The sequence below is a fragment of the Uloborus diversus genome, chromosome 2 (genome assembly GCF_026930045.1).
Source record: "Uloborus diversus isolate 005 chromosome 2, Udiv.v.3.1, whole genome shotgun sequence".
Taxonomy (NCBI): domain Eukaryota; kingdom Metazoa; phylum Arthropoda; class Arachnida; order Araneae; family Uloboridae; genus Uloborus; species Uloborus diversus.
Genome location: NC_072732.1, coordinates 2582941 through 2599434, shown reverse-complemented (window position 1 = coordinate 2599434; position 16494 = coordinate 2582941).

Here is a 16494-nt window from a genome sequence, read left to right as displayed (position 1 = left end):
GTAAATAACGTAAACAATGAATATGCCATCGCTGTGGCATGACACAGCAAAATAATTCTCAAAGAGGTATATTATACCTTCAGAAGGATTTTTAATAATCGCAAAAATAAGAGTAAAACCTACATTTGGTTTCTTTTGTGGTCTCGTCACTAGCCATGCTCAGCGACTCGATTTACCTTATTCTGAAAATTGTGAAAACAAGATTGTCTTTCTCCGCTAAAGAGCCGACCGGCAGACCCAATGCGATTGGATAGATTTGCGTGACGTCATAAAGTCACGTGATCTTTTACTGTGACGCCACACATGGCAAATTTAAAGGTCACATGACCATGGCTATTTCCGACGCTGAGTGAGTTAAGGCATTTTTTTTTTTGATCAATCACGATTGCTTATTGCTTTCATTTGACTGTTTTTGGCGTGCTGTCATTTCATTTTCCCTCCAGCACCCTCCGCAGCATCACCGTCGACCGGCTCCTCACGATGCTGCTCCTAGAGCGAAAGCCGTCTCCGGGTTGCATCCATGTCCTACACACACGCGCATACATACACAACTACACACACGCACGCACACACACACAAACACATACACACATACAAACACGCATACATACAGACACCCACACATACGCACACACAAAAACATACACACACACAACTACCCACACATTCATGCCTGCACACAGACACAAACACATATGCCTACACACACATACACATACCCCCCACACACAAGCACACACGCCTACATACACACTCGTGATTGCGAAAAATATAATTCGAATTCAAGATGTCAAAATTCAAATTAATTTTTCTTTTTTTCATTTTTGTGTCATTTCTGATCAAAACAAATGGTTCAAAAGGCCTCAAAAAATGTATGTAAGTAAAAAAATGAAACAAAACAGTCGAACATTGCATTCCCAAAGGTTAAAACAACACATTTTTACCTGATAAAACCCTAAATTTTAAACCCCTAAACTTACCCCTAAGAATTTTATCCCCCTAAAAAAATCCCATTCTAAAATTTTACCCCTAAATCTAGGGGGAAAACCCCTAAGTTGGCAACCTTGGTCTGCTCTAGAGTCCCTATATGAAAACGTAGTTTTCAGAGTTGCGACAACGCGGTATCATTTTCCTATTGGTCGAAGACCGCCTGAGGCAGTGTTTCTTCTTCTCCCGTAGGATTAACATGGAGTGTATGACAGTGCTGTGGAAAAACCCAGAATCTGGAAAATTAAAGGTGAGTCCAAGATTTTAATGCTCATATTACTGTTCTACAATGTTCAAATTATGCGTATGTAGCTTTACTTGAGTGAGTCCATTCCTATTTCTTTACCTAATGCGTAATTATATCAAGAACATGTGTTCCGGTGTGCTAAAATTCCCTTCTGACACTTTATTTGGGTCTTTTATAGTTAGTTTTCCTGTTAAATCGATTATTCCAATCACAACGTTATTGAAAAACAACACTTTAAGACAAGACAAAAGTTTAAATTGTGTAAATTAAATTTTTTTAACGATAGATCTCTGTTTTCGGTTTGGCGCGATCAATTTCGTGCTTGGCGACGAGTGGAAGTAAACAAAACACACACTTGTGATGTACGTGAGGATGTCTTAACATGTGATTTGTATTATAAATGCTGTATGTTGCAGAATTTTTTTTTTTTAAATAAATGTGACTTGATATTAAAACCCATTTTAACTTATGTTTTAATGTTAGGGCTTTTATTTTTGCCAATCATTAACAAAAATTGACTTATGTATCGTTTTTAATAATCCTTCAAGCTATAAAACTCCAAGTTAAATCTTCTCTTTATGCAACGTAAGTATTTACAGTGTCAAATTTTTGTTTTTTTTAAAGGAGATGCAGAGGAAATAAAATGCTTATAAATTATAGAACTTTCAATGCTTGCTGGCAGTATCTTGTAAAAACATTTAGATTTAAGGAAAAACGATTTGTTATCATTTTCTGCCAAATATTTATTAGTTAAAAATTGTAAAAAAAAATGTCAATTCAATTATGAAATTAATGTCACCACATGAATTTGCAAAAGCGTTTGAGGTGGATATGAAGTAGAACACTTGCTTGACACACAGCAGTTTTTATCGATTTTTTAGGTTGAGCGAGCCAATTTAAAATGTACTATTTTATTAAAAATTTAATGAATTGTAGGCAGTTTTGGTTATTTTGGTAATTTACTCTTTTTTATTCAACAAGCATGTCACTCTCTGTGTGTTCCATCATAAACAGAAAACTGAGATGTTCTAAGTTCGTTTCAAGTAGTGTGTTGGTACTTTTTATTATGCTCTAATTAAGGTTACTAATTTTTAGGTTGCCTTGTTATTTCCTTTACATGCTACTCATTCTTTATCACCTGAATAATAAAGTGCATGCTATCACCCCGCTTCAGGTTAGTAAAAATTTCTATTTTTATTGAGAAAATGATTTTTAAATAATTATGGCCATGATTGATACATAATTAAGTTTTAACAAGGGTTGAATTACCTTTGAGATCAGGACCGTTATCATGGGCTTTTGAGATTGTAAAAGTCCTCCCAGCCACAGCTCTTGTTTGTCAGAAATTAGGTACATTTAAAGTTTTGCATGTTGAAATATCAATACTTTTGTGATAAAATGCTGAATCAAAGATTTTTTAAGTGAAACTTTTTATGCAAGGGCTTTGAAGTTATGATCCAATCTTTTTGTGTGACGAAAAGTGGTGGGGATAAGCAATGTCGGTTAGAAGGAAAGCAGTGGCTTGCTTGCCTTCAGGTATGGGAGAAAAGTGAGACATTACACTCTTCTCGATTCCTTTCTCATTTTGTATGGTTGCATGTACTGCGTTCAGGCAGCACGGAGATCAATATGTACATTTGTCGTAAACAGATCATTTCTCTTCTTAAGAAGGAAGAAGATGATCATTATCAGTGGACACATGTATATAATTTTATGTAAAAATATGAATAAGAAACACAATCTGTTCAAAAGTGTTTGATGAATAGTTAAAATGTTTCACGTCTATCGTGTGTCATTATGGCACAACCTGTTTCTTGGAATCAAACTTTAGAAGAATTCTACTCTTCTAGATCAGCAGAAAAATAAAGTACATGACAGTGGCGTAGCCAGGATTCTGATTCGGGGGGGGCCCAGGCGATTTTATCAATGTACTACTAAATTAACTATTTTTCGTTAAATCGCGAATTACGTTATTAAAAATAGATTTCATCATGCATTATGTGCATTATAAATTATTACTAATAATTCATTAAAAATCAATAAAAAATAATTGCACCCATATTTGTGGTGCTGGATATTTTCGATGATAAATAACATCAAGATTAATTCACCAGTAATATGCTAAAAAATGCAAATGCTTTTAATTTGTAATCAAAATAATGAAATGTATTTACCATAATGTTAATTAGCTGTTTAAAAGTACATAAAAATTATCTTGTATTAAAAATTTAGTCGTCTTTTATTTTTTAAAAATTCTTCCGCTATTTCTTCATCTGAAATTTTGAGTTCTCTGTGTACTGACATCAGGGCAAGTCTATTTAGACGTTCTTCGCCAGTAGTGCTCCTTAGATAGGTTTTTACTCTTTTAAGGGTCAAAAATGTCCTTTCTACTGCTGCCGTACAGACGGGAAGAGTGGACAGTATTAAAAGAAGAATATGGACGTTTGGGAAAACTGTTTTCTCACAGTGTGCTAGTGCCTCCACCAGGGCTGTGAAGTCGGAGTCGGACTGATTTTGGGGTAAAGGAGTCGGAGTCGTTAGAAAACATGCCAACTCCGACTCCGAGCTTCTTTTTATCTTTCCTTTTCACTGACTCTCCTTGCATTTTTTAAAAACTGACTACCAATTGGTTCGATTACATGTATAAAAAGATACCAGTGAGAAAATAACTGCCATTATGGCAATCAGCTAGCTTGAATGCTTATCGCTGTAGCCGTACCCTAGTTTGCTTGCTTTTAAACTTTACTAATAGTAACTGTCTGCAAACGGTTTTGTTGCCTAACATTTTCAAGTAATCACTTTCAAATAAAAATAGAAATATAGTGTTTTGTTTGATCTCAGTTATATAAAATAGTAAAAGAAACGTAACAAATTAGTAAGTCGAGGCCCGTAGCTAAGGTTGAAACGTTTGAGGGTGATCGGCAAATTCAAAGAAGTTTTGGCGCGAAAGCACGAATCCAAAAGATTCGATAAAATAATCTAATGTTTTTATCTTTATTAAGACTATTTCTATAAGCTTGGTTCTCACTAAAAAGTATGGAACAAAATAAGTGTAAATGATTTCTTGATTACACCAGTCAATAATTGCAGTTAATCTTAAAATCTTCATATTAAGGTTCATTCTAAAGCAGCCAATAAAATTTAAATTAAAAATTTAGTGAACAAGAAATATAGGTATAGTAAAAGCTATTAGTGCAAATTTGTATGCCGCCGCATTTTGTGTAAAATTAACTCCTGACGTATATGTGCCCTATTTTCAACGAAATTCAATTTATGAAATACTTACTAGCAGTACCCGCACAGCGATGCCCGTGCTAAAAATTTAATGGTAATCCGTAGAATAAAAAAAAATGACGCCCCCTCCCCGTCTGATGTGAAATGATCGTTTTTCTTTGTATAAAATGCGTACACACCTTTTCAAAGAAAAAAAAAACTATTTAAGTTTCTTTGTAATTTAAAACTTTTCGTCGTTGCTTTAAAACTCTATTTAGCGAGTGAAGCGGTTTTTACTGCAATTTAAAATATTTCGCCAAATAAAAAAACAAAAAAAAAAAAAAAAGACATCAAATAATATGTTTCAAACGTAAAAATAAAATGGTTTGACAACCTGAATCAAAATGACATATTTCGAAACTGATTTAAAAACGCTTGTAACTTTTTTCCTTTGAAGATAGAAGCTAATTTTTTCGACCATGGGTCGAGAGAGATCTGGAGTAAAAAATCTCACTTTTTTCAATGGTGTCAAAAAGAAAACTGTGGGACAATTCCTTCACTTTTTATTGATAGATTTAATGAAGAAACTAGTGCCTAAATTTCAGCTTAGCCTAAAAAAGTTCGAGCTAAAAACACAAATTGCTCCCGTCGTAATGAAGTTAGAGCATAGAAACAAATTGCTTAGAACGCGGAAAATTCTACCCTTTTCAACGATATATAATATTAATATATGCAAGTAATTTTTCACCCCCTTTAATAGCCAATAATAAGCAATTTACGTGAAATTTGAGCCTACATTGGTATAAAAAAAGAACTATTTATCTGTTTTTTTTTTTTTCGAATTATAGCCTATGTTACTCAGTAAGAAAGTACCTTTCATACAGTGAAAGAATTTTTCAAATTGGTGCAGTGGTTCCGGAGATTACCTCGAACATATAAACACACAAAAATCCGTCCTTTCTCTTTATAATTTTAGTAAAGATAATTTAAAATATAGTCGCGAAAATTTTCAGAATTAAAATATTTATATTTTTTATAAACTCTGAAATTAATTTTGAGTGTCATCTATCAGATGGGTGTAACCCGGGGCAAACCACCCCCTCTCAAGAACTTGGATTTAGAAAAAAGCTTTTTTCCTCTCAAGTTACAGCTTTCAAAAATTTGAAGTACACGATTTGATCAATATCTATCTGTTAAACATTAAAGGGGGGAAAAATTACAGATAAGCCTTTTCAAATTTTTTAAAAAGGATTTTTAAGTCATCTCACTTCTTAACTCGTAACTATTTTAAAATTTGATTTTTAAATTGAATTTCCAACGTTGTATGCATCTTGGGTTTACAATAAAAAACAAAATTCGAAATTTTCATAAAAAGGAATTAATATTTCCATTTCTGTTTAGAGGTTTTCCCCCTTTCCCTTAAAGGAGAGAGGGAGTTGAAAAAATACAATTTAAATAAAAATACAATTATTTGAACTGTCATATGGTTTGTAAAAAAAAAAAAATCTATTTGTTTTTAAATCTGAAAGGTAATTCAATTATTGAATAGTAAAGCTAACTAGAATTATTAGCTAAACCTAATTTTCATTTTTGGTACGTTAAACTATTGTATGGCTTCACATCTGCCAGAAAATAAATTTTGTGTCAATCAACCAATTTTTTTTACTTATTCTTTTTTTTTTTAAATTTATATAAATTTCGAATAATGCTGTATCAGCAGTAGCAGAATTCGTTACTTGTTAAAACGATACTTAAAAAAAAAAAAAAAAAAGTCATTTTGTCGACTATTTACAAATAAGGAGTACAAAAATTGGGAACTTAGAGGGACAAAACCAAACTCTCATTCTTAAGAATGAAATATCATAAAATAATTAAATTCAAAATAAATAAATAAAAAGCTTAATAACTGTAAACAGTCGTTTTTTTTTAAATTAAAGAATCTCTTTCCTTATCCTCAAGCATAAGTACAAAATGTTTTATTCGTGACAATCTTGATGGGATATGCATTTTTCAATGTAAAAGTAGCTAAAACAATAAATCTCCTCTCGAAATTTAACATATGATTTTTTCTTGAAACCAAATCCCCCCTACCCCCTTCTCTTTTAAGAATAACAGCAATGAAATATGAAATAAAAAGTTAGCAGTTCATAAAATATTGCAGGATAATTTACCTCATTTATTTGTAGAATCCATCAAAAATTTCTCTTTGTGCACTCTTCCTTCTGAACTGAAAGAGAACTTTAACGTACAGCGGAATCAAAAAATAAAACTTGTGTATGGGTAGAGAACTGAAAACGGACTGATTCTTATCCCCAGAGCCTAAATTTCTCCCTTCCGTTATTGTAAAGTGATTTAACTAATGTTTTCTGAAAAACGATTCCTCTCCACTGGATACTTTTTGTAGATGCTTCAGGACAACCGAGCACCGAGCCAAGAAGGAACAATTTGGAAGTTGTATTAGGCATCAATCTTCAAGGGAAAGTGTCAATGGATTTCTGTGACAAGTTGTTGTCGATTTGGGTAATTTGCGCTTTCATACGAGCCGAAAGCACTTCCGTGGCAGGGGCAGGTTCCGTATTGTGGTCTGGTGATTAGTGCAATCTGTTTAGTATTGTCCAGCTCGAGGACAGTGCGGGTGGCACAGACTATTTATCTGACAGATAACTGGGCAGTAAAACTGGGTCATTATCAATTTAGACGCCGTCATTCCTGGAGCATACATTGCATAAAGGGCCCCGTTGTTTACAATAGAAGACTGAAGAATCCGCTTTAGGGGCCCTTCTTCACTCGACTGGTAGTACACCAGACCAGACCGGTTAAGAATCCCCATCATTAGACACGGGGAGGGGGGGGGGTCAACGAGACTTTAGGTGGGAATAATTGCCTCCTCTCTCCTTGACTTACAGAAACATAATGTACTTTGTTCGTGTTTGGTATTAGTTTTTTTTTTGCATCCCCCCCCCCGTCTACACCACTGCTGTCATACAACTAATTTTTTTTAAACCAACTTTTTCGCCACGAAAAAGTTGCTTAAAAAAATCATTTTTGCATGAAATATTACTATGTCGAAATCGAAAATTTCGGGGGGGGCCCGGGCCCGGTGGGCCCCCCCCCTGGCTACGCCACTGGTACATGAAGCTCTCACCCCACATCAAGTTCGTAAAAATTTCGATATTTGGTGGGAAAATGATTTTTAAATAATCCTATCTCAATCAAATTTTTTGGTTCAGCTTCAGCTTTTCAAGAAGCTTTACCTTTTCTTTAATTGTCAGAAATGTTCTCTTTTCTTTCTATTTTCACCAACTTTAGATAAAGCAGTGCTCCTAGGTGTCATTATATTTCGTTAAATTTCGCATTTAGAATGAAAAAAAAATAATGGAAAATGAGAAGTAGTTATTTATATAAGCGATAAAAGACTAGTACAGTGTGGGTACTTCTGCTCTCAGTGATTCTAAAGGGATGAAGGTCCGTTCACGAAAAGAACTTACTCACCACGGTTCCTTTCCAAAAATTTTCATGTTGCGGGCGAGGAATTCGCGCTAGCTCAAAAATTCTTTACTGTTGAAAAAATCGCGTTATAGCCATTTCGCGTAGGTCGGATCGCTTTGTAGCGGGAGTCGACTGTATATTGGATATTTTGATATTCATCTGATGTTTTCAACCAATGCAAAGTAAAGTGTTTAGTAACTGCTTCCTTAAATCAGAGTTATTTATTTTCTTATATTATAATTATAATGCATCAACTTTAAAAGTAATTTTTCTTTCATTATTTATATTCATTTATTACACGTTTATTATTTTGCCTCACCCACTCAAAAAGTAATTCAATTGCATCCGAGTTCATTTCAACCACTCATAAAAATAAATATATAAATAAATAAATATTCAATTTATCAGAGCTTATCTTAATTTGTTGAAGTCTTTAGAAAATCAATACTTTTGTCAGGAAATAGAACATTGAAATAAAGGGGAATTCAAATGCTCTAAAACAGTGGTGGCTTTTAAAACTGATTCATGTGGCCAGCTGAAATATCAGGTATAGATAAATGAATTTACTAAAAAATGTGGCTTTATTTTAAAGAATTTAAATTCAAGCATCAGTATATTGCATTCTCTATATTTTTACTTCACTTAAATTTATATATTAAAAACAAACAAAAACAGTTTATAATTAATTTCTTTAGTATGCACTTACATTTTTTCAATCACAATCACAAGTAAGCGCTTTGATGAGGTAGTGGCATTCACGTAAAAGTTTAAGACAGGAGTTCAATTTTTTTCCCCGCAATCTTGACTAAAACCATTAAAAAAATTAATTCATAGTTTTCTGAAAAGTACTCAGGACTGCTAAAATAACACTTTCTGGAATAAAATTTGTTCAATATAACTATACCATGTGATTTCATTATAGGATTTGTAGGACCATAGGAGCTATTTGTTGATCAAAAAATAAAATAAAAATATTAATATTATTCAAATAATTGGAACCCGTACAACATGTCCCTTTGTCCAACGTGCCCCACCTCCCTCTACAATTTTGTTGTGAATATTCCTAAGTGAGGTGCAGAAAAAATAAGCAAGTTTTCTCAAGTTTCCTAAAAAATTTAGAATCACGAACGTTCATTACTTATTTTAGTCATCATAAACTGATTTCTCTTCTTAAAGGCAAAGATGATGCACAGTAACAAATATGTACATAATTTTATATACATAATTAAATGAAAAACAATCTATGCTAGTCAAAAGAGATTGATGAATTATGTAAAATATTCCCCTGTAATATGTGTTTTACTTTTTCAAGTGTTTTTAAAACACATCCTGTTATTTGAAATTAAATTTTACAACACACTTAATGCAAAGTAGTTGAAATACAGCTCTATTTCAATTAAAGTGTACTTATTTATTTTACAGTTATAATTTTATGAACTAGTTTAAAAAAACATTCCTGCCAATTTGTGTTCAGCCGTATTGATGATTTAGCACATTTGAAGAGTTTTACTTCTGCTTTTAAATTTATTTGCCCTTAATGTTTTTTAAGTTTCTTCCAGATATTCTGCAACTTGAAGAAAGCTCAACTACTAGCTGAACTATAGCCCTGATGCAGATGTTCTAGAAAACTCATGATAGTATTGTACTGTTCCCTTAAAGAATTGTATAATAGAATGATCTCCAATATTTAGTTTACAAGGATGTCCAGAAATCATTTTCCAAGTTTTCTTAGCATGACAGCTTTATCAAAACTAATGAAGTTGTTTAAAAAAAATAATGAACTTCCATACATAATATGCCATTCACGTTTGTTATGCTTCTTATTATGCTGATGACTTCAGGATATTTGTTGCTAAAATGGTCTTAGGACTTTCAGCAATGACATGCAAACCAACCAAAATTCTGTGTTTAAATGCTAAATAGTGTAATTAAATGAAATTTTGATCTTCTTCATACAAACAGTGCTGTATTTCTGATTTGTCACGCCTATTATCATATTTATTATCATTCATTTGTATAATAATATTGAAATGTAAAGAGGTAAAACAAACAATGCTTTTGCAACAGAAATTGAGAAATAGCTGGAATTCTGTTTTGAGTCTCTAAATTTAGAGTTTTGAATTTGTTTTGTAAAACAAATGCATTAAGGTTTATGCTTGTTTGTCATGTAAAAATATTGTTTTCAATTTAGATTTTTAATAAATTTTTCGGTATTCAATGCAAGGCTAAAAAATTCAGGTATACATAAAATTATGAAAGATATATTTTGGTTTGTTTATTTCAGCATTAAATGAACAGTTCATTGATGCTTATTCTCTTTGTGTAGTTATCCAGAAATCCCCCCCCCCTCTCAAGAAGAGATTTTTCTCCCCACTTAAACTACAGGACAGGATTTGAATAACTGCAAATAACTCCAATTTTGGAAAGGATAGGTAGCAACTGTTATCTTAGTCCACTTCCGACTGTCAATGCACCTTCTCTGTTTCTGACTAAATTCTGGAAGCATTTTTCAGCATGTTGGAATGTAGGTCATGTTCATCCATCCATGATACAGGGTAATGAATGGAATTGCAATCTATATGAAAAAATCTGAACAAAAATTCAATTTATTTCAATCAAGGTTTTTTTTTTTTTTTTTTTTTTTTTTTTCACAAACATTCACTTCACAAATATTATAAAAGAAAATAAATTACAAGCATCAGTATATTTTGCCCTGTCTAATCGAAACTCCCTAATTGAGTAGATGGGAGTAAAGCCTATAACAAAATTTATTTTCTTTATTTTTCTATGCTTATAAACAACTGAAATTTTTGATTAAACTTGTGTTTTGTCCATAGTTATTAGTTTTAGGAAATGATACTTTGGAGTAAAGAATTTTTAAAAATTTGATAATAATAACCACATTTTGAACATGTAAATATTTTAAAGTTACGTTGCATTTCAGAAAACACAAAGATTAATCTTTGCTTATTTTGTTACTTAAGCAGTTATTGACAATAACAGTTTGCCCCAAAATCTATAAAAACTACAAATTCTGTTTTGGTACCCTGAATTTGATTTTAATTGCCTCATTGAGAAAAATGTCTCTGTTTTCTCTCTCTCTCTCTCTCTTTTTTTTTTTTTTTTTTTTTTTTTTTTTTGTGTGTGTGTGTGTAAAAATGTTAGAAATTCTATGTTTGTATTAAAGTTTACAGATGTAACCACATCAAAAAATAAATTGAACATTAGAGACTTTTGTTGTAATCTTTATGTGGTAATGACCTGAACTGTTAGTATGGAATGAATGAGTTTTCTTCATGCTAAGTTGTATTTAAAATCTCTGTCAAAATTAAATGTAAACATTGCTTTTCCACAAACATTGAAAATAAGTACAAGTCCTCTACTGGTGCTGGGAATGATTTTTTTCTTTGTTTCATTAAGAAACTGTCTACTTTCTTTTCTTTATAATATTGTTTTGATTTGAAAATATTGTTCAAAATGTAAGTAATAGATGCATGATATGATGCAGAGAAATAAATAAATAACAATAGATACATTTGTTTCTTATTCATATGAGTTGAAAATAAGTCGTTTCAAATTACACCCCCTCAACTCCTCAATATATTTCTGAATATTTCTATCTACATCAAATTAAAGTAATAATTTTCAACTTTATTCAAAATAATATTTTAACCAAGAGTGCCTACTGAACCACTAAAATATTTAGAGGTTCTTGGTATTCTTTCTTTCTTTTTTTTGGGGGGGGGGGAGCTGTTACCTCGTTTTGACCATCTACCTATTTCTAGTATTGAGCTTTCAAATTTTCCTTTGCATATTTTTCTTTCAAATTTTTAATTTAATGTTTAACTTAATCACATTTAAATCAGAAAATTGTACAGCGTAAACTTAAACATGCAATTTTAATTAGCATTTTTTTTTAATAGCAAACCATTTTAATTTGTGATATTGCATTTTAGATGGTTACAGGAAATATTTTTAGATTTAAAACTCTTTACAACGTTTGCCTTTCCGAAACAAAAACAAGCAATTTCTAATGTGCATTATCTGTCGTTCATTTATTTATTTTCATTTTCTTACCTTTTTTTATCTCTTTATTTATTTTGAATCAATTAAATTCTAACACAGGGAGGTGAGAATTCACATGCTGCGAACCAAAAAAAATAAATAAATAAAAATTATTACAAAAAAAAAACTGTCGGCAGATTTAAATGGATATATTTTTGCTGAAATTAAAAAATAATAAATTATTCCTTTGTTTTAACTGTAAAAGGCATGTGACAGCAAAGTTGCACTTTTTGAAGATTAGCCCATTAGTGACTGAAGTTTTTAATTAAACTAATGTTTTCTTTTTCGAATGAAAATGCTGAAAATTTTGTGTTTTAAATAAAGTTTATAGATACAATAACACCAAAAATTAAATTGAACCACACAGATCTATGTTGTTTACAACAACAACAAGATTACAACAATAAGATCATGCTATTGATCTGAAAACTTGCATGAAATAAATGAGTTTTCCTCATGCTAAATTGTTTTCAATTTTTAGTTTTTGCTTTGTCGTAAAATTCAAAATAAGTACAAGTCCTTTTTTGGTGCTCTGAATTGTTTTAATTTTGTTTCATTAAAAAAATGTCTACTATCTAACTACCTTTCATTCTAGTATTGTTTTGGTATAAAAATATTGTTGAAAATTTTAAATAATAGATAGTGTACTTTCAAGAAATAAATATAAAATAATGGAGACATCTGTTTCTTATGCATATAAGAATGTTGAAAAAATATGTCAAAATACACCCCCCCCCCTCCTTAATTTCCCAATTTATTTCTGAATATTTCTATCTGCATCTAGTTTCAAATAAAAATGACCTCTGATTAATATAATTTCAGTTTTCAACTTTATACAAATTAATCTATTAACTAGGTGTGCCCACTAAACCATTAAAATATTCAGAGGTTCTTTATCTCTTTTTTTTTTTTTTTTGGAGTGGGTTGGGGCAAGATAGGATCCCCGCAGTGTGGGGTGCCCCACGTCTTAAGGGGTCCAACGGCCTCTGAAATTAAAGAAAAAAATTGAAAAAACCTAGCACTAAGACTTATTTAACGTTACAAATATACGCTGATGGCCTCTGGGGAGGGGCTATACAGATTTTGTTGCAGGGAGGCCTAAAATGTATAGATCCTGGCCTGGGTAGGATACCTTGTTTTAAGCTTCTACATATTTCTTTTATTACTCTTTCAAACTTTCCCTTGCATATACATGGGTTCCACACCCCTAACAGCACCCATCGCCCCCCCCCCCGTAGGTGGGCATCCTAGGCATATATTTCCTTTCGGAATTTTTAAGCTAATGCTAAACTTTGTTCCATTTAAATCAGAAAAGTGTATATTTTTCGTTTTATAGAAAAAAAATAAGTAATGCTTTTGATATCAATACAAGAAATATTTCTATGTTCAAAAATCTTTATAAAGCTTAATTTAATGTAGCAAAAACAAGCAATTTTTTATGTTCATTATTTGTTGCTTATTTATTTATTTTAATTTTCTTAATCAGTCTTTATTCTTTCATTCATTTTGAATCAATTAAAATTATAATATAATTTTCGTTGTCTCGGAATCTTTTGATTAATTTAAAATTGATCGTATTAAGAGAATAAGGTTTAAGAAAAAAAATCTGCTCTTAATTTTGCTAACATAGGGCCATTTTGTCTTTTTTTAATGTTTGAATCAAAATCGAGCGTTTCATTTATTGACTGCATGCATTTTCGAATCCGCGTGCTTTTACATCCTTCAGAACCCGTTTCAGCCACTCTTCCCGCTCCCGCTTGTGACTATTTTTTGTAACGAAACTCGAAAGCGAACAAGGAGCCAATCTTGCAGCTCGGCGGCAACCCTATCTTCCCCCTGTAACCGGTTGTGTTTTCCGAGCGTAGCTGTTGTCGCAACTCTGAAAACTACGTTTTCATATAGGGACTCTAGTCTGCTCATACAATGCAGAACAAGACAGCCAAAAAGGCGATCAATTGTTGCCAGTGCAACGTTTAGGGTTGCGATTCTTGGCCTTTTGCATTCATGTGGGATTGGCGAGATTTGCAGTTTGTCGCCGATTGGAAAATTTCACGATTGTGCTCCATTTTCTATTTTTGTTTCATTTCATACTTTTCAGGACTGCTTGAGTAATATGAAATCAAGAATCTGCGAAAAGTGGAGCTCATTTTCAACAAAGAAAATTAAAACGCATTAATATCTTCTATGAATACTTCAGAATTAAAATGATTAGTGAAGAATAAAATTTATTATCCTTTTTTTTTCAGATGTTGCGCTTCCGCTGAAATTGCAATTATTAGCCCGATCGGTAGAGTGTCGGATTCGGGGCCGGAGGGTCACGAGTTCGAACCTCGATGGTCGAAGACCCCACCGTCGTCATTAAAAGGGACTGGGCGACGTTAAATAGGCTCGTGGTCTCAATGTCCTCCAAGTGAAACGATACCTCTGGGGGTGCTAGCACCAGGGAGCTATTAGCTCCTGGTCTAGTTCTAAATTCCCATTAACTATTCGATCCGGTGATGGTGCTGCCACCTATCGGTATAAAAAAAAATAATGGAGGCAAAGCACTTAGTATGCAGTCCTCGACATAAATTGAAGTTGTAGTCAGTTGTGACTCGGAATCGAAATACTTTTCAGGACTGTTTGAGTAATATAAAATCAAGAATCTGCGAAAAGTGGAGCTCATTTTCAACAAAGAAAATTTTAAACGCATTAGTAAAGAATAAAATTTATTATCTTTCGTTTGGCAGATGTTGCGCTTCCGCTGAAATTGCAATTATTACCGGAAGTGAATATGAAAGTCGTCGAAATCCTTCATTATTTACATGTGATATTATAAAATATTTGTATTAGTAAACAATAAATTTGCATTGAACGTATCGAAATGTATCAGTTGAAAAAGTGATTTTTATTGTTTCGGCAATTTTATTAATTACTTCATTCTTTAATTAGGTAAGTCAAGACGATGCAAATTTTAATCATTGCTTAAGATCTCGCCTATTGTGTGATGTCTTTATTGTTTCTTCCATTTGCACTCATGTTGAAATAAATTTTGAAAGAAATGCATATTTTTTATGTAATCATTTCTTTCGACAGTTCTGCAGCTTCTGATTTTCATTTCAATGTTTGTTTCGTGAAGCGGCTTTCGATATTTAATGCCGACCAAAATTTTCGAAATTATAGTTTCTCGATCAAAGTGAGAGTTTCTGAAATCAAGGAGATATTTCGATAATTGGGAATCTGGCGATCTTTCTTCATTGGCGTCAATTTTTGGCTCCAGCGCCTGCGCGAGAGGTATTTTTCTTTGCAAATCAAAACAGAGAGATCGGAAACATCTATTCACATAGGGTTACTATAAATCAGCAGGGTTACCAAAATTAAATTATTTACGCCAAAAATGAGATGACAGCCCCAGATTCCCAACTATCGAAATATCTCCAGAATCAAGCCTTTTCTACACAAATGCATGCATTCTTCTGGAAGATTCTACTTTGCGTAGTAGTTTAACTGTGTAATATTAAAGTATTTACCATGTTGACAACTCTGTCAACGGGCACATCGTATAGGGAGTGCTCAGGAGAGGGCTGCTGCCCCACTTGGTTTTGAAGAATCAATGTTTTCACTGGAAGTGGGTGTGGCATTTTGTATTATAACACAATTTGTACTGAGTATACCATTTCCACTGCCCCCCCCCCTGGAAAAATTCGAAATTTCTAGACTTTTTCTTCTGCCGGAACTACTTTGATATACCCCCCAAATCGGAAATTTGGTGACTTTTTTTTCTCGCCTAGCAAAATACCCGTTTTTGGCGCCTTTTTTTCTCCTTCAGATCCCTAGATTGCAGCCTTCAACAATCCAACCTCCATCAAAAAATCAATTAACATCTGCATATCCTGAGCCAAATAATGCACTAATAAACAATTAACAATACCTGGCCTCCCAACTGTCGGCCTACCCGACGAAAATGAAGAACACTACTATCAATTTTCCGACTCAAACTGAAACTTTTCAACAATACTATATACAGTAGGCATATTGAAAGCTAAAAGATACAAATAACTAATAGAAATAAATATAATTGGACAATTCAACCAGATTTTAAGCAAAATACAGCAAGTCAGAAATCTGCTTCATCAGAAATGGCCACTAAAACATATATGAAATCCAAAAATTGCTGTCACAAAACTTTAAAAAAAAACTCAAAAGATGGTACAAAATACAAGACAATACTAAATTTAAAAACTTAAAAGCTGAAAAAACCTAAATTGGCAACACCAAAATAAGAAACAGCAACCCTAAAAATCTGTAGGGAGTGCCAGATTTGGCGCGTAATTTTTAGGGGGGGTATATCAAAGTTATACCCTTCTGCCAATCAACAATATCTCCAGATGCAGGCAGGAGCAGGGGCAGAGTCGAGGATTCCCCACTGGGCCATCCGCGGAGTAGGCCATTTCCAGTAATCTTTACTTCCTCTTACAAAAAAGGAAAGCATTGTATTCGCGAAAAAAATTTCA